This window comes from Heloderma suspectum, chromosome 2, assembly GCF_057233095.1.
Source record: "Heloderma suspectum isolate Gila_16-S chromosome 2, 16-S_ref, whole genome shotgun sequence".
NCBI classification, from domain to species: Eukaryota; Metazoa; Chordata; class Lepidosauria; order Squamata; family Helodermatidae; genus Heloderma; species Heloderma suspectum.
The window spans coordinates 240,215,792-240,234,306 of record NC_139459.1 but is presented as its reverse complement, the minus strand read 5'-3'; positions in this window follow the sequence as shown (position 1 = coordinate 240,234,306).

Genomic DNA, 18,515 nt, shown 5'->3' with positions numbered 1-18,515 from the left:
CTGGTGGACCCCTGATGGTAGCTTATTCCAGAGGTATGGGGCCACTGCAGAAAAGGCCCTCTTTCATATGGTTGCTCACCTAACTGCTCTCACAGGTAGGCACTGAGGAGGGCTTTTGGATGAAAGCTGTGGTGACTGGAGCTCTTGCTCTGTCTGCTCCCATATTCCACTCCCAGCATGCTGGGAGTGCTAATGTGGAGGCATCTTCAACAGCTTTCATTTAAGGAAGGACTGGAGAAGGAGAAAGAGGAGAGGAAGCCCCCTACAGCTACCACCCTCACAGGCAGAAGCATTTAAAAGAAAAAGGTACTATCACCACTAAGGTAGGAAGTTCTCCCCCTCCCTACTCCACCAAACTTGCCACCCCTTGTTTCAACCCTCTTCAAAATTGTACCCAGTTTTGGGAATGAACACCAAAGTTATGTGACATTTTTGCAGGCCTACCTAGAACTTATCACAGTTATAATCCTTCCCAGAGTAGTCTGGGGAGTACTTGGAGCCTGCGTAAGTTGCAAGACATGGAGTGGTGGGGTGTGGGCTGGATAGGGTATGGGAGGTGCAGAGAGGTTTCAGATTCTCCCTAGTGTATGGGATACTGCCTGTAAATACACCAGTGTAGGCAGGGAGAAATGAGTCACTGGGGTGAATAGGAAGTATGTGTTCAACAGGTCATAATAAAGTCACATTGTAATAGGGTTCAATGAAGGGTGGTCATGCTGTCTGTACATAGGTGGGAGCGTAGGGGGAGGACTTTACTGAACTCTACTGGAATCTTTCACACCCTCCATCTGATAGGAGTGCGTGATATCAATGTGAGTGCACCCAATTCATCATTTTATATATCTTTACAATCATCATCATCATCATCAAATGTACTAAATATATATCTGGGTATATGGAGTGGGTAGACAAATGACTACTTGTATAAGTATAGCATGTATACAAATCACAGCAGATGTCACTTGGCAAACAGCAACTCTACCAGAGGCACACAAATACAGCCTGCCACGACCCTTTCCTTCCAGGCTCAATTCTGATTGATAGACTAAAGATAACACCAAACGTGAGAGCAGGAAAAGTGTGTTCAGTTCTGTCATAGAGAAGAGCATGACAATTCTATTAAGAGCTGCAAAATGTGACTTAAGATGCTCTTACTTACAAAGGCACAAAAAGCAAGCAGAAATTTTCACGCCCTAAGAGGTCCTGCATGACTGAATTGCAATCACATAGTTCTATGTACATTGGTCTGCAGCTGTGAATGAGCTTGAGGATTAAAAGACCTGATCTGACTTCACCCTCCTTCAGCAATCATTTTCAAAAATTCAATTACTTTGCACAATATATTCCAAGCTAAAGAGAAATATCTGCCTGTTTTACAACATCTGAAGACCCCTCCCCTAAAAAACCCTCACGTTTCTTTCAATTAGTTACACTGTAGCTACAGATATTTTGTTATGCTCAGGAGAGAATTTTTAAAAACTTATCTTTTAGATGGGGGTGGGGGGAACGAAACTCATCCACTCTGGATTTAAAAATACTTCTGTAGACCATATATTATCAATAATTTTTAAAAGATAGACTGTAGAGGAAAATGTTACAGTTAATATTATCTCCATTATATTGAAGTTAATGTTCCTACCAAAGCATTATAAGGAATTCATATTCACATTCACCTGTAGTGTAATCATCGTGTAGTATGATCATATTCATACCATCAACAGTTGCAACATAATCACAGCTCATCCTGTGTCCTGCACTGAAAACTCAGGGATGGATGAGTCAAACATGTTATTGCTTAAGAGAAGATACTGGGTATGACAGATGAGCTGTAGCCTGGCCCTGATCCTATGGATCATCTGTTAAAATGCAAGTACTGGTTTGTACCGCAGCAGCTAGATCAACAATCAGTTTGTAAATGTGACAAGTCTATCCAGCTTTGTCCTATTTGTTAGTTTAACAAGCAAATTCCATTATAATGGTCTGTTACTTACAAGGAGTAAGGTGGAAGAGCCTGGCCTCATCCATGGACCAACAGATGCAGGGAGCTTGTGCTCCTGCCTGCCCTTCCAACAAGACCTCCATCAGTGAACAATGGGTACCTTAACCATGGGTCAGATTTGTGGGATTTTGTATCCTTTACCTCCTAGTGCAAAGTCTACCAGAACTACAAGCTGCTTACTGGGTTGCTGCCAAAAGCTCTAGTCTGGACATGTGGAATTCATAGAGGAAAGCTCTGTTTCTTAGCACTTCCCTGCACTTCTAATTAAAACACAAGGTTACACATAATAAGTAAGGCTTTGCGCCACTTTGGCTGGAAGCCTGAGTTCCGGGCTGAAGCGGGGCACTTCGGGCTGCTTCTGAGATGAGGCAGAGGGGGCACGAAGGGGGCCAGGTCGCTCCGTAGTGCTTCAGCAGTGTTTCAGAGCAATCCAGAAGCTCAGCTGTGCTGCCGCCTCTGCCAACCCCCCAGCTCCTTACCTGGGCCCTCAGGACACGCACCAGTAGCCGACTTCCTGTTTCTGGGAGTCGCCATTTTAAAAATGGTGACTCCCTGTATTTCTAGAAATAGATCTTGTGCAAATGGTGTGGGATCTATTTTTGGAAATACAGGGAATAGCCATTTAAAAGATGGCGACTCCCTGGAACAGGAAGATGGCTGCTGGTGCGTGTCCTGAGGGCCCAGGAGCTGGTGGTGGTGACAACTCCCTGGGTCAGGAAGACAGCTGCCGGCATGCATCCTGAGGGCTCAGGTAAGGAGCTGGGGGTTTGCGGGGGGGGGCAGTGGCAGAGGCCCAAAGTGGGATTCGGCCATCTGAATCCCACTTCGGCTCCGGAGGCCAAAGCAGGCCAGGCACCTTCCAAAGCAGCCTGAAGTGAATTGGGCCCGCTGCCTCGGAAGCCCCAAAGTGGCCTCTGAGGTAGATCGGTGGGTCCCTGCACAGCCCTAATAAGCTAAGTATGAAGGAAAATGAGGCAGATCAGGAACACTTGTATTATGAACATAAATGTACAGGTGGATCTGAAGAATAGTTTCTAGGGCCAACCTGGTGCATTCTATATGCTTTCCATTTCAATTCTTATCACCCTCCCTTCCCCCCTTATCATGGTCAGTGGTCAGGAATCCTGGAAGTTATGCTCCAATCTGGAGGGCACAAGGTTGGTCCTAGAAACCATTCATCAGATCAACATGTGCATTTATCCACCTGTACAAAGACTGACACAAATGGTCCTTATCAAATGGTCCTGCTGTCAACTGCTTCTCCTGTTCCCACTTTCTTTCCTTGCCCAGCTCTGCAGTACTTGCATGAGGCAGCAGGTACATTAGAGAAGCCCCAGTGACTGTTGACATTTCAGCACTTTAACGTGATTCATTGCTCCCAGTGCTAGAACTAGTTAAGCTAGGATGCTTAACAAACACTCATTCTGTTCTGTCAGTAGTTGTGCCAGTACACTGGCCTGTAGAATTAGGTCATGAGGGTTTATTTGTCATGGGAAATGTAATGTTTCCCTCTTGCTGATTTCATGAGAATGAGTGAGTCATTGTGAAATATCGATCAATTACTGTACTTATTTAACTTCCTAATTTAGTATTTTGACAAATGCCCTCCATTCGTTTTGCGATATTTTACTTTCAACTGAACTTTACTTACGTTGCCTTCATAGGTTTTATGTGATGGAGAGTCAGCTACGGAAGTCAATATTTGGCCTAGTAGTGTGCTGTACTTACATACTTTCAGAGATCATTTTAGTGATCTATTTTAAGAGATGGATTGTGCCAACCTCTGCTGTTTTATTAGAGATGTTCAAGCATGGTGGTTTAATAGGAATAGCATGAGAATTTAATGCTTTAAACCAAAGCCAGAATAAACATCCTACTGTAAAGCCTACACTTAGCCGCTATTTCAAAGAACAGATAACCTAGTAGTACTGGCAGAAACTTTATTCATCTTTCATTTGGCCTATGGATGAGACTTAAAATTGATTCTCTGTCAAGTAAAGCACCATGATCTGAGGAAATATATGAAGATAATTTGATATCCCTGAAACAACTCTCCGTTGTTCTTACACCAAAGAGCATTAAGGGAAAAAAACCCAAATACTTGCAATTCAAAGCCTCAGAAATGGTTTCCAGGGGACAGATACAAATCCCATTATAGCCAAAAGACTTTGATACAGAGAAATCAGGCCTGAGATTTTAAAGACTGATAATCATCCTGTAACTGCAGTCAGACAAAAATAACTGGTTCTCTTGTATTAACTGATCTTGATACCAGGAACAGAGAGCCACAGACAGAATATTCACAGGAGCATATTCTTTCTTGCTAACTTTCCTTCCATTGCCTTCCATTATATTTTCCATGTTTCTTTATACTTAAGGCAGAATGACATCTTCTTAAGAAACTAAGCAATCCTCAGTCAAAATCCCCTCTCCCCTTGTCCCTCCATATCATGTAGTGTGATTTACCTCATGTCCTGGCATCATTAGGCTGTGCATTTCCCTTTCCCTGCTTGATATCATTGGCTGCTGCAGGATGGGGATGGGGGGAATTCTGATAATGACATCAGGACATGGGATACATTGTACTGCACATTAAGACAGAGATAGATTATGCCAACCTTTGCTGTTTTATTAGAGATGTACAAACAGGCTGCTGTAACAGAAGTCGCCTGACAATAGGTGAGAATTCCTCATGGGGCTGTTTTTAGTAACAGCCCCAATTTGTATATGTATGTATGTACGTACATATGTATGCATGTCTATCGGCCAAATGTTTAAAATATTTCCATTTTTGTAGTGAGCCATTCTGCCTAGCAAAATCAAGAACAATAGTTAGCTGAAAACATGAAGGCCAAAGCAGACATTACTTTAAATCCATATCTAGCAGCTACAGCCCACATTTTTTACTCTAGAGTATGCACAGCAGGCCCAATCTGGATCTTAAAAGCCCCCTACCTCCTCATGCTAAGGTCCCAATCCAGTCCTCTGTCCCTTCTTTAGAGTAAAGAAAGGCATAGCTACTAGAGACAGTTTTAGAGTAATGTCTGTTTTGGCCTTAAGATGGCTAGAATGAGACCTGTGCACAAATGGTCCCTTGAAATTCTATTGGTAGGCTAGGCAGAGAAATGGGTGGGGGGGACAACAATTCACTAGGGATGTACGAATCCTACTCACCCGTCCGTTCTGGGGCATCGGCAGTGGGGGGGAGGCACTCTGTCCCTCCCCCCGGAATCCTCCCCGGACCAGCTCTGCTCTGTGGCAGCTCTGCAGAGCTGCCGGCCGCAGCTGGCCACAGCCGGAGTTCCGGCCGCAGCTGGGCTGCTGCAGCCGCAAATGGCGGCCATCATAGCGGCCGCCATTTGCGTGCTTCCAGTCAGCTGTGATAGGCTATGTAAGTAGCGGCCATCATAGCGGCCGCCATTTGCGAGCTTGCAGTAAGCTGTGATAGGCTATGTAAGTAGTGGCCATCATAGCGGCCGCCATTTGCGAGCTTGCAGTCAGCTGTGATAGGCTATGTAAGTAGCGGCCATCATAGCGGCCGCCATTTGCGTGCTTGCAGTCAGATGTGATAGGCTATGTAAGTATTTACGTAGCCTATCACAGCAAACAGCAGGGATGCAAAAGGCAGCCATGCAAATGAAGCTAGTGCTGTGCCAAAATCTGACCAAGAATTTCCTGAAAATTTTCTTCCCCCATGAAAGAGGCTTCCATTTTTCTGTCTCATTCTCAGGGTATTTTACAATTTATTTTGGACTTCTTTGGTTGTGTTTTCAGCTTACCTAGTCACTGCAATGTGGTGAGGGTGTTTTGTGTGCTTGCGTGCATTACTGTTTCATATCTCTCCAGTACTGCAGCCTCCCAGGCTGCCTATGCTTCCTGATCTGAAAAAGGGAGGAATTACTTCATGATGTTTTCCCCTGGGCTTTAATTGAAGTGTGGGAAGTTGTGGAGACTACAGACTGCTGGAGAGATGATTGTACAATGAAATGAGATTGTATGCTCCTTAGGCACCTCCTAACTAAGGTCAGCCCAAGAAACTCAAACCCAACTGCTGAGAATTTCCCCAAAATGTTCTTCACCTTTGAGTTTCTTTTTGAAAGCTATTTTTTTTCCCTATCAAGTGGAATGAGAATGATAAAAAATGTGTAAGGAATTTTTGGCACAACTTCGGTTTATCCCACTCAATTGTTTGTTTTTTTTTTTAAATCTCAAATTATTTTTGTCCTGAATACAGAGAACTTTGTGAAGGTTTTTTTTCTTCTAATCCAAACCAATCTGAAACTGATTGCACCCATCTCTGGTTGCAGGTTTCACTTGTTCCACTTTGTTCACCATTTCACTGTTAATTTTATTTATAATGGCATATATAGGATAGTACATATGATTAACAGGAGCAGGAATACAAGATTTTCTTATTACAGACATGTTATACAATATATTTTAGATTTATATCTAAGGGCTGATCTACACTTATGGGTTCTTTCACTTCCAATGAGGTTTCACCACCTGTCTTTCACACTACGCAGTACCCGCCTCAAATTGGAACCAGAATTTCCCGCTTCCATGCTCCCACTTTCAATACCCTGATATCCCGGTATTTCCCCTTAATGTGTTCTGATTTTCTGCCTTCACTACCATATCTGGTCGTAGTCCCTTCCCCTGCCTGTCCATATATGGTGGTGTTTGTATTTCCCTCCTGTCCAGTCACAGCTCTCGACAGCCCCATGTGGTCTTCCAGCTAGGGATGGCAGAGAATTTCTCCACGAATCTTCAGAAGGCCGAGTGCTGATGCATTCGGCCCCCCAAAAGTGTTGGGGAAATTCTCCACCGGCCCCCCGCCCCCCCCGGGATGGGACTTACCATGGCCAAATGTCCCTCTCGGCAGCGGGTCCCGGTGGCGGTTCGGCGGTGTTTCGGCGGGGGCGGGGGCGGCGGCCGGTCACCCGACCGGCTGCCGCCGCCGCCATTACAAAATAAAAAAGTAAAAAACAAAACAAAAACACACACCTGTGATAGGCTATGTGACAATTTACGTAGCCTATCACGGCTAGATTTCCAAAGTCAGCCGTGATAGGCGACTACGGCTATTGATAGGCTATTTGCGTTGCCCTTATTTTCGCCATAGTCTACGTAAATCTTTACGTGCCAAAATAAGGAATGCAAATGGCGGTGCCCATGGGCTGCCGCCATTTGCGTACGCGCTTTTTTTTTTTTTCCAAAGTCACCCGTGATAGGCTACGTGATGATTTACGTAGCCTATCACAGCTGACTTTGGAAATCTAGCCATGATAGGCTACGTTAATCGTTACGTAGCCTATCACGGGTTTGTTTTGTTTTTTTTCACTTTTTCTTTCATGGCCGGGGAGACGGGGCGCTTCTCCCCAGCCTGAATTTCGGCCGGGCGAGGTGGGGCACCTCCCCCCCTCGCCTGAACTTCGGGGGGAGAAGCGAAGCGCCTCCCCCCCACCGTGAAGCAAGCTGCGGGACAAGGTAAGTCCCTTTCGTCCATCCCTACTTCCAGCTACTGATCACATAGCTTCCTCAGCACTCAATGTTTCCTCAGCAACAAGCAAAGGGCTGGATGTGCATGCCCTTGTCTGATCTTGGAAGCTAAGCAGGGTTGGCCCCGGTCAGTAGTTGGATGGGTGACCACCTGGGAATCAGGCTTCCTGCACTGAGCAGGCGGTTGTTCTAGCCCTTCCAATGAGACTAAGTTTTATCCCCTTCTATCCCTTGCTTCAGCTGTTGTTTTTTTTAAAAAAAAAATTAAGGCGTTATCTCCAAAGAATCGTGGCTTCTCTGCGATGCTTTTTTTTGTAATTCAGGCATGATCTTTGAAGATTCAAAAATTCAAAGATTTGAAGCTTCAAGTAATGGGGAGATATGAATTTTTGAATCTTTGACGTTTCCCCCCCAAAGTCCACAAGAAAATCCATATGCACTTTCATGCAAACAGAAATTTGCACACATTTTCTCTAATACATCCATTTGTGTATGCTATTTTACCTCATGTCCAGATTTTTGAACTCAGTTTTCCCTAAAAACTGAGACATTTTTGGATTAGAGAACTGCTCTGTCAAATTTGGAGAAGTGTGGAAACTGAAGGGTAATTGTGTTCTGCATGTATTAGCTTGGGAAGTGTGAATTAGGTTTCTATTAAAATGCAAATGAAATGAATTTTTCCTCCATCCCCACTGAAGACTCTTTACAGTGAACATATAGAGTATGAATATGGTAAACACCTGTATCATATGGATACATTCATCGGGGAGTTATGATTGGCTGAAATTACATTCATGAACAAGAGTGGCCAAAACCTTTTTTTCCCCAGGGTTTTTTGTGCATCATATTCTTTATTTTTGAGACTAGCCACAAAGGACCACTTCACGAACACAAAGGTGATTCATATCGTTTCAGGACTCAGGAGGAACCAGAGTCAACAGCAGGAGGGCAAGAAAGCACATAATAACCCAGCAGCATTTGCATGGCTCATTTGCGCTTTCCTTTTGTGAAATGAATATCCGGCTGCAATTCTGTACGGCAGAGATGTTCAAGCAATGGTTTTCTCCTGGGATCACACATCTTAGCTGAGACAATGATCAGAAAAGAACTTTTTAAATTATTATTTTATAACGTTGTGACTTTGAGTCTGTAGGATACAACCTTCTAAAAGATAGCCAACTACTTAAAAAAAGAACATGCCTGATTATTCATTCCTCTGTGTTTTCTCTCAAGAGCTTTTGCCCTGCTTGTCTTATTTCAGCTTGTCATTGGATCTTATCAGCTAATAAATATATTTATGGATAAGGTGTAGTTGTCAAGCACCAATGGATCATTTAAGGAAACACATTTCAATTTTTGCAAAGTTATTTGAAATTGCACCCTTTCGTTGTTGTTGTTCAGTCATGTCCGACTCTTCGTGACCCCATGGACCATAGCATGCCAGGCCTTCCAATTGCACCCTAGTGGTGCTCAAAAAAGCAGCAGCTTCTCTTTGTGCCAGCATAAGACAGTTGCATGAGGGTTGGTTACACAGTAGATTTTGTTATGTACAACATAAACATTGCAGAGATGTATAATTTTAAAACACTGCTAATTTCATCCTTAAATCTTCAAAACATCTACTTTAGAGTTGTGTGCAAATGGCCTGTTGAAATTCTCCAGTCTATTGGTAGGGAAATGAATGGTGGTGGGGGAGATTTTGCTGAATTTCTCTAACAATTTATTAGTGGTGGGGCTCATCATTAGCAGTTGCAGTAGCACAGCTTCTAAAGTTTGTGTCATTGTTTGCAAGTGTTGGCAGCCTGGCCTCCATTTTGAATCCTCCACAATGCCACAGACCTGGCATCGTTCTGGGGTACTCTGGAGAGAAAATGTTGCCTGCTACAAAAAATATTATGGAGAATATTTGGAGAAATTCTGCAAAGTGTCCTTTTTTCTAGGGGGGGTGGAAAGAAGAAAAAAATTTCTCAGAAAAATGTCTTCAGATATGTTCCATCTCAGCTCTCCTTTGTTTGGTGTCCTTTCTATCCATTCAGAGCTAGCAACTTCATACTGTTTGACATCTGCATTTATCTATCATCAGTGAACTCCAGAATTTGCCCACAACCTGGATAATTTTTGTAATGGATGAAGCAATAAACAAACAGCAATGAACTGACATAGGCTCAGACAGAGGTGACTGAGTGATCACCCCCCACCCCATGACTGTTCATACTCAACCACAACAAAATTATGCAGTGGCCATTTAGCAAAAAACTAATGTGGCCTCTGCCAAAACATTGCCAACTACACCTCATACTACTGCACTAATTGGGTGACAAGCATGAACTGACATACACAAAAGGTCCAGAAATTTTGGCTGGTTGTGGTAAAATTCATAGCCAGGACCATGCCCCTCATCTTCAATGCAGTCCTATACAGTACATCCCATTATATGCACACAATTTCAGTTTTAGGGTTGTATCTGTCATGATCTATCAGGGAATCCAACATCTGTCCGGGACTCCTGGGCAATGTTCAAGGTGGTCAAGGTGGCTGAGTCACCTCTGGAACTAGGGTTAGTTTCAGGATAATGGTCAGGAACCCTAGAGAGCTAACAAGTTACTCCAGCAGGGTCCAAGAGCAGCTGGCAGGCTTTTATAGTCAGGCCAGGTGAGTCTTTCTGGAAACTCCACCCCCTCATGTATTGTATCTCATTGTTAAAGGGCCAGCAGCCTTTTCCTGCAGGTGTTGGGTTCTCCTGGGGAATGAAGGTTGGAGGAAGAAGGAGCCAATTGGGGACTGCTCCTCAGGGTCTCCCTGTTTACTAGAGGAGTTTGAGGCCCACTCTGCAGAGTCGGGGCAGTGGCACCTCCTGGGAGTTGTGTGGATAAGACATGGGGTCCAAAGCAGTGGGCCCACTTCAAAACGATCAGAGACTGGTTCTGGTGCCTGCCTGCACAGAGTCACTGTCACTGGAGGTTTCAGTCTCTGAGAGCTTCCAGTCCTCCTGGGCCATGACAATATCCAGTGGTGTCTTTCAGCCATCGGAACAGGCTTGGATAGTGGATTCAGTTTCTCCTCCACCCTGTAGCTCCTGTGCATGCCCCAAATCTGCCCCAGAGGGCAGGGTGGAAGGGAAGGGAAACTCCCAATGCATGCGTGGAAGTATGCTTGTGTAATGTTGGATTTAGCCATTAGTCCTGCCCTTATACTATACCTCTGCAGGAGAGTGCCCTATTCCCATTTCCAATTCCAAAGTTGTGGAGCGGGGTGTGGGTTTGTTTGAGCTGCTGGTGGCCCAAATGAGCCCCTTCTCCAAAGCTCATTGTAATTGTGGGGATGATCCCCACTTCCGCCTCAGTTCTAAGCTATAGAGAAAGTTTGGGGCTCATCTCATCAACCACACCAAAGGATGATGAAACTTTTTCTAAAGCAAGGATGGCAAGTAGAAATGTGTACCCCTGAACATAAAGTCTATTGCCCTTCAGCATGCTTCTGTGCCTTTTCTTTAGCTATATTACCAATGCTACACAATTTTAGGAAATGTGTAGAACAATCTTTAATACCTGTTCCTCTGAATGAATGTTGCCCCCCAAATTCCCTGTTTCTCACCAGTGTTTTGACAATCATTAAGGTTTTTTCTTAATTTCTTTGCCTCCCTCATACTGCAGTGCAGATTTGTGGCTATCATTCTCACTACAGAGAACAGGAATTGCTGAATTATGTATTTTCTTACTTTTCTGTTTGTCCTAACCAATTCCTTAAATGTTCATTTAACAGTATTTTGTGCAAAATTTATCTATGATCTCTAAATGACATAAAAGCATAAGATAAGGACTTCCAGGTGATGAATGCACCTATATGAAAATTATTATTCTACTCTGTGTCATGCTATCAGTTGACACATTCCTTTCCCCTTACTTTCTCCCACTTTCCCCACACAGTCATCATTTGTCTTTCCATTCTCTCTTTATGTTCACACCCTACAACTCTTTCCCCACTGCCAGAATAATGTCACAGCTCCTGAGTATATACTTCCAACAATATTCTTATAATGAAAAGACAACAGTTATGATTTTATATTAGTATCACATACTACAAGAATAGTGTTGTCAGTTCAATAAATGTGATTAATAGCAAAACTGAGTATCAAATTTTGGTAGGAAAATATGTCCCAATTAGCCTAACGGTTAGGATCAGAGAACTCTCAAGAATCCGTGTTTCCACTAATGAATAATCATATATCTTCCTCAGTGAATATTAGAGTTAGAAAGGATCTTGAAGGTTATCTATGTGGAGTCTTTATGGAAATGGAATGAGAAGTGCTTCTGGTACTATCTGGATTTTCATGGAATCACTTTTGGTCTGTCCCAGGCACTTAAAAATGTGGAGTAAACACTACCTTAAAACCCACTTTTCACAGGCCAAATTGCACTTTAATCCACCTTACTTTGCATTTGGATGGGCGGACTCTCACTGGTAGACGTGAACATCATCAACTCCATAGATGCTACTCAGCTTGCTCCCCGCCTCTCTCCATGCTCCACTGCTCAGGGAGGTTTAATGGAAGACATGAGTAACGTCGGATAGTTTACTCTATACCTCCCCCCCTTGCATCCACTGACTGTGAACCAGTCCAGCAGTATTGAAGCTTGGGGACAGAATGACAGGTGGGCAAATAGGAGGTGTCTAAGACCTGCATGGAGGGAAAGGGCTGGAATTGCCTCCCTCTAGCACTCTGGAGTCAACAGCAGTGGTTACTACTGCTTCTGCCTCTGCTTCCCTGACCCAAACTAAGCATCCTCCTTCCACCACAAACCCATAGGAAAATCACACACGCAGGGGACAATTCTGAAAGGCAGACATGAATGAATCAGCAGCTGCTATATGTGAATGGAAAAGGCAAACTGCTGTGCTACTCTGAAGGAATGACCCAGTGTGATTCCATGATGGGTGGGGTTTGTTCCCAGCCCTGTGCATCCATGCTCCCTTGGTGTACTGGCTGCTCTTTCTCCTTCTCTTCTGGGTATTCCTTAATTGTAGGTGTATCACGTGACTACAAAGTTGTAGGTGTATCATGACTGCAAAATACTGAGGCTGGACGCCCTCTCTCCTTCCCTTCTGGGTATTCCTTAGTTGAAGGTGTTTTGCACCACTGCAAAGTTGTAGGTGTATCACAGTAATGTGATTGCGAAATACTGCATCTTCAGGCTCCTGCTACTGGCTGCCCTTTCTCTTTCAGCTCTGTGTATTCTTTATTGTGCACTAAATGTAAACAGGCTACTCCACTATTGTGAATCAGACAGCGCTACTGTTATTAAGACTGGAAAAAGGAGGCTACTTATTGTGAAGGAAGCCCTACTGCAAATGGGGGAAAAGAAGGGAAGGGGGGGAGTGGCAGCCCCACCCCTTGACCATGTCACTTGCAGGTCACAGCCAGGTCACAGAGGAATGTCCAAGATTTAGCGCAGGGGACAGAGCACACTGTTGTAGAACCACTCCAGAGCTGCATTTAAGAAAAACCATGTAGTAAAAGGACTTTCCAAAAATGTGCATTTTGGGGATGGATGCTGTGGGATGGCGGTGGACTGGTAACAGAATCATCTGCCACAAATGACCCCAATGTGCTCCACCACCACATCAAATTGGCCATGTAGATTGGCCCCAGTCAACTTCCCTGCTCAATGCAGGATCTGCAATGTACAATTCAATTACAGCATCTCTCGCAACCATCAAGCCGTCTTAAATACCTTCAGTGAAGTCGCTCCTACCAACTGCCTAGGCAGTCTGTTGCACTGTTAAACAGCTCTTACTATTATGAAGGTTTTGCTAATGTGTAACGAAACCTGCTTCCGTATAATTTCTGTTCACTGGTTCTAGTCTTGCCCTCTGGAACAACAGAGAACAAATCTGTCCCATCTTTGGCATCATAGCCACTAAGGTATTTCAAGACTGCTATCATGCCTCCCCTTAATCTTCTCTTCTACACTCTAAACATACCCAGCTTTTTCAAGTGTTCCTCACAGGACTCGGTTTCCGGACTCTACACCATCTACACAGCCCTTGGATATGCACCAGTTTATCAATGCCTTTCTTAAAATGTGGGGCCCAGAACTAGACACAGTACTCCCAAGGCGGCCTGACTGACCAGCACAGAATAGAGTAAACTATTACTTCTTGTGAACTGGACATCATGGTTCTGTTAATGCAGCCTGAGATTGCATTAGCTTTTTTAGGAGCTCCATCACAGTATTGCCTCATGTTCAGCTTGTGATCCACAAAGACACTTATATCCTTTTCACATGTATTGGTGCCAAGCCAGGTCTGTCTCCAATCCTATTCTTGTGCCTTTTGATTTTTTGAACCAAAATGTAAGAAGACTTTACATTTATCTATGTGAAGCTTAATCTTCTTGGTTCCAACCTGACATTCCACCCTGTCAATAACATTTTGAACATTGATTCTGTCTTCAATGATATTAGCTATCCCTCCCAGCGTTGTGCCACTTGCATATTTGATATGCATCCTCTATACATCATTGTCCAAGTCATTTATAAAAACACTGAAGAGCACAGAGGCTAGGACAGAGCCCTGTGGCACTCCACAGTTTGATGCACAGCCATTAATGAATGAGCAATTTCAGGTCAAGCAGCTGTGATTCCACTTAACATTAGTATTGCTCAGCCCACGTTTTACCATGTTGTCAACAAAGATATCATGGGAGACCTTGCGCAATGCTTTGCTGAAATCATGATATACTATATTAAGGGTATACCCCTGATCTACCAAACTAGTAATTCTATCCAAAAAGGAGATAACATTGGTCTGGCATGACTTCCTGTTGATAAATCCATGCTCACTCATAGTAATCAGGGCATTTTTTTTTTCAGGAGTACATCTTACCTCTCATCTAAAAACCTTTCATCCTCCTTGATAAGCTGGGGAGCAGCGTGCTATGCCTCAAACCCCTTCACCTTCAGGTTCAGCAGAGCTAGCAGTTTGCACTGGCTGCATGGGTATATGCTGTCCTAAGACAGCAAGACAAACATGACATATATACTGCACATCACCTTAACTACTCCGCTAGTGTCCATGGTGCCAGAATTTTCAGATGAATCTGCTGTCTCCTGGGATCCCACTCAATATTCCTCACAAAACTCCCATGCAAATCTCCCCTCTTTGCTTACTTTGTCTATGCATTCTGGTCACTTGCTCCCAGGAAACAGAGAGTCTTCCTACAGAGTTGACATCTCTGATTACCCCAGATGTGGTGGAATAATACCCATATGGTGCTGTGCAATGGTGTCAATGAGCCCCAAAGACTCCCAGAATACCAGGCACAGTGCAAAATGGCTCATTGCACAAACCCTAAGTAATCCCATCATGATTGCAGCTGGATAGTGATAAGCCTAAGGATGTACAAGAAATTAGTTTCAGTTCATTGTAGATTAGAAATTGCCCCATTCATACCTCTGTGACTCAAACACAACCTGCAGCAGTAGAAGCTCGTACATTTTCGAGCTTGTGTTGAGATTTGCAGTCCAAAGAAAAATGTGTCTGAAAAATACTCATGGAAAAGTGCATATATCTGAAAAATGCACATAAAAATACTTAAATCAATCTGAGAAAAAAATCAGAAATTTCAGGAATGTGCTCAACTGGTGTGTACTTTTGGAAAAATGTGCACCAAAATACATACAAATTTTCATCCAAACAAGGGGGGGAAATCACAATCTGATATGGACATGAATTGGAATGAGCTTTGAGGTGGAATTCGGAGAACTTCCACAAGCTGAAGTTTTGCTGATTTGCTCATCTCTAGATAAGATTCATATATATTGTGACAAATGTGTCTGAATAGCTTAACCACCCTCATTTCTACTTGCTTACTGTGTGACATCCTGTCACTGGAGACGATACTTTTATACTTTTAAGGAGAACTAACATTATAGCAGCAAGAAATGTTAGCATCAAAGTAATAGATGAGTGTTCCTCTAAAAGGCAATTTCATTAAATATCATTGATATTAATCTTTCTGGCTGTTAATTATATTCTTTTTGACGTATCATCCTTATATGACCTTTTCTCTAGAATTCTGGTGAGTATGTATAACTAGCCATGGATGCTCAAACATGGACATAAGCAGAAATGTCTCCTTTTTCAGTGTGTCAAAGAAGATGGAATAGTAGTATATGTTCTGGGTTTGAGACAAAAAGTCACTGAACACATTGGGTAATTGTTAAAAATTTATTACAGAAAGCCCATGTTTATCTTTTACCAATAGCTGCCACTTTTCTTGCCTTCTCTGTTTCTCCATGCCACATTATATCAAGTTGTTTTGTCCAGTAATAATACAGATACTAAGGTATTGCTGACGAACCTAAACTTGTTGAACTAGAAGTGTCCTGCCAACATTTAAAAGCAATTAATAATGGCAGTCCCTAATAGAAGAACCTGAACTTAGGTTGAAAAGAGTAAGGGCCGGCAGTCCCAAAATTAAAAAAGTAACGATTCTGCCACTAAACCACTTTTACACCAATCAATACTTCAAAGAATCCAGATTTTATTGGATCCACTGAATAAGCAAATAAGGTAATGTTAGTGTTTAAGGCTTTTTAAAAATAACCTTTTTATTGAACTAGTGAGAGCCAATTCCTATAAAAAATCCAAGATCAATTTATTTTGATGAAGAAAGTAGATGAGAACAGGGTTCAAGAAAACAACTACCAACTTGGCATCTAAGCACCCTAACTGAGATGGCTGAATATTCAGGTTCTCTTGTGGATAATGCTATTTTTCAGAATTTAATTACATTCACAAACTTGGTGCCAAACCCAGAAGTGACTCAATACAGCTGGCATTTTTCACGATCTGCATCATTGATATGTAGCTGTACACCAGTTATCAGCTTCTTTGGCTCAGATACAAGCCATATTCTTCATCTGTATGATGAAGGTTTAGGTTTTCAAGTTTTATTTTTTTGGGGGGGGCAGATAAATAAAACATATTGTCATAATAAAGCACAAAGGTTACATTAAAAAATAATCAGAATTACAATCTGTATACCCTTGGATGTGGAATAAAGGGAATAAAATTAATATGTACAATTCATATAAAATTAAGCATGTAATATTAACATGATTTTAACCTTTCGTTGAAGATCTTTATTTTCTGAGCCCAGCTGATAACGATATAGCAATTTTTTAAAACTTTTCCAACTCAGCGAAAGGGGGCTACTATTTACATTAATTTCATGTCATTACGAATGTAACATAATTTGACTTTATATTTATTCTGATTATTTGATTCTTCTAGGCTGTGAAAAGATATGAAAGCTACTGATAGAAATTAATTTATAGTAATGGTTTTTCTAACCCTCTTGTATTCACTCACTTGTATGTCATGCAGTGTATTGTACCTAATGTATTATGACTTCCAATGCAAGAAAGATACAAAAGCTTTGTATGCTAAATAATTTACCATCCAAGTCTTTCAATTGGGTTTGAGCTCTGAGCAAGATGTTTTAAAGCAAAGAAAATATTACATCCAGAGTGTTTCTAGTCAAATACTGTTTTTGTTACCAAATGTTTTCTCCACACTCATAGTATAGAAAAAAGGAAGAAAAAAGGCTGCTTATCATGAGGACAACATTATGGGTAACTTTTTCACTTGGTAATAATGTCCCCAGTCCATAAATGCACATCTAATATATATTTTTCTATGTACCTCTTCTCAGGTCCATTATTTAATTTAATATGCCAAGAATTCTTGAGAAAGTCAGGTTTTGTGAATTCCTGATCCACACAGAGTAATGTGTGGTTCAAACTTAGTTACTCAAGAGATTTCACAATTCTCTGAATTTTGCAATGTCGTTCTTGGCAGTTTAAGGCTGCTGCAGTCCTATGGTGCCTGGGTTTCTCTGGAGCCATAGGATTTTTCAAATTCCCCCATCTGAGGGAAGAGAGAGCAGACTGCCCCCAGAGAGGGAAATCCAACCTCAGATACCCCCTTCAGGTCCCCGCAGAAACCTCCCCAGCCCTTACCTCTCTGATGTTGAAGCATCAGAGAGGTAAGTGCAAAAAATGGGTGGATTGGCAGTTGTTCCCTCAGCATGCTGGGAAAGGCTGTGGATCTTCAGGATACACCAAAGAAAAGGCCCTCTCCCCAGTCACTAATTGCCATATTTCAGGCAGCAGGTTTACCTAAAAATAAGTCTCAGATGACAATATCATCGGATTGGTGACTTGATTTGGGAGAAGATTTTGGGCTGCTATCAGAAACAAACTGGGTCTGGGAGTGACTAATGAGATATGAACTTGTTGTCTAGTTCCTATTTTCAGTCTAGCCACATTATTCTAGATTTGCTGTAGTCTCTGAACTTTCTTCAAGCACTGGGCAATGCAGGGATCTCCATGGTGGACATGCTACCCCACCTACAGAGCAGTACTCCTGCCCCATTCTAACCTTTTTCAACCAGTCAGAAGGGATTAGGGTTACACTCCTAATCTTTTGTTAATCTTTACAAATTTATTTTAGCTTCCCTCAAATTAACAATGTGTATTATTCTGCTGAAGCAGGAAACATAACACCAAATTTTATGTCAACTCTAATTTTAGATACTGGGTACGAATGGTGTTATTCCAATGTTTAGGCTATCAGTAGAGATATCAGTATTCAGACCAACCTGTTGAATTAATTCTCATTTCTTACCCCCATATCAACATTTGGAAGATGGCCTTAAAAAAGCATTTTGCAAACCAATATGTTCCTTCCTTAGCATTACAAGATAAAGAAACAGACAACCAATATTGTTCAAAGCAACCAATGTGCAGTAAACTTTGCATTAATTGTTAGCTTGCTGGATTTAGAATGATAGCCATTCACACTGACATAAATGCAGAAAGGAAATTTCAGAAAGTCTGATGCATATCGTATTGATAAATTCTCTTCTAATGTTTCTTTTCATGGACAACGAACACTTTGTAATGGCAGACTACTGTGCTGTAACATACAGTTGAAATCTGGGAAAAAG